Genomic DNA, 1,725 nt, shown 5'->3' with positions numbered 1-1,725 from the left:
CTTCCCCAACCTCCCCCAACCTTTCCCAACCTTCCCCAACCTTTCGGAACCTCTCAAACCTTCCCAACCTTTCGGAACCTCTCAAACCTTCCCTAACCTTCCCCAACCTTTCCCAAACCTTCCCCAACCTCCCCCAACCTACCAAACTTTCCCCAACCTTCCCTACCTCCCCAACCTTCCCCAACCTACCAAACCTTCCCCAACCTCCCCAACCTTCCCCAAACCTTCCCCAACCTTTCCCAAACCTTCCCTAACCTCCCGAACCTTCCCCAACCTTCCCCAACCTTCCCCAACATTCTCCAACCTTCCCCAACCTTCTCCAACCTCCCCCAACCTCCCCCAACCTTTCCCAAACCTTCCCCAACTTCCCCAACCCCCCCCAACCTTCCCCAACCCCCCCCCAACCTTCCCGAACCTCTCAAACCTTCCCCAACCTTCTCCAACCTTTCCCAACCTTCTCCAACCTCCCCCAACCTTTCCCACCTTTCCCCAACCGTCCCCAACCTTTCCCAACCTTCTCCAACCTCCCCCAACCTTTCCCAACCTTTCCCAACCTTTCCCCAACCTTCCCCCAACCTTTCCCAACCCCCCCAACCTTTCCCAAACCTTCTCCAACCTCCCGAACCTTCCCGAACCTCCCCCAACCTACCAAACCTTCTCTAACCTTCCCCAACCTCCCCAACCTCCCCAACCTTCTCCAACATCCCAAACCTTCCCCAACCTCCCAAAACTTCCCCAACCTTCCCCATTCCCCTGAACAGGTCTTACCCACCCACTCCCCAAAAATAGAAATAATTAATAACGTTATATATCGCATTACATTAGCAATAATAAATGCCAGCATATGCATTGTCGTAAATTTCTAAGATTGATTATTTTCGAGGTTGGCAGACAAATATATCATCATTATGAAGGAGATCTGGGGGATGTCTTATGCAAGGGACCCGTTTTTCATTATTGCAGAAGGTTCTGGCACAATAGACCTTGGGGTACTTCATTTGTTATCTTTTTCTGTACTTATATAGTAGCATGTGAAGGCTAGGTAATTCGGATATATATTCTCTTGCAGTTTTTTATTTCCTTGTATCCTTTCCTCATTGGGGTATTTTTCCCTGTTGGAGCCCCTGGGCTTATAATATCTTTCTTTATCAACTAGGGCTTTAGTTTAGATGATAATAATAATAATATTAATAATAATAATAATAATAACAATAATAATAATAATAATAATAATAATAATAATAATAATAATAATAATAATAATAATAATAATAATAATAATAATAATAATAATATCAAAGATGGGAGAAAGTAGGGACATGGGGTTTAAAAGTTTAAAGGTTTAAATGTCGTTCATGAATGACAAAAGCCAGGACAGTGACAATGGCCTAGCAGGATAATAATCTAGAGACTGACCATATATACATTGATCAACACCCAATACCCTTTCCACCTAAGCTAGGACCAGGGAAGGCCAGGCAATGTCTACTGATGACTCGGCAGGTAGATGTAGAGGCTCCCTCAAACCCTCCATGCATAGCTCACAAGGATGGTGAGGTTGCAGCGACTAAAGGAACTAACTAGTTTGAGTGGGACTCGAACCGCAGTCAGGAGATCACCAGTAAGGGACATTACCACATTGGCCACCACAACCCTAGTAGGATAATGCCCTAGAGACTAGTCATATATACATTGATCAGCTCACTATACCCTATCCACTCCAGC

The sequence above is a fragment of the Palaemon carinicauda genome, chromosome 30 (genome assembly GCF_036898095.1).
Source record: "Palaemon carinicauda isolate YSFRI2023 chromosome 30, ASM3689809v2, whole genome shotgun sequence".
NCBI lineage: Eukaryota > Metazoa > Arthropoda > Malacostraca > Decapoda > Palaemonidae > Palaemon > Palaemon carinicauda.
This window is presented reverse-complemented; position numbering follows the sequence as displayed.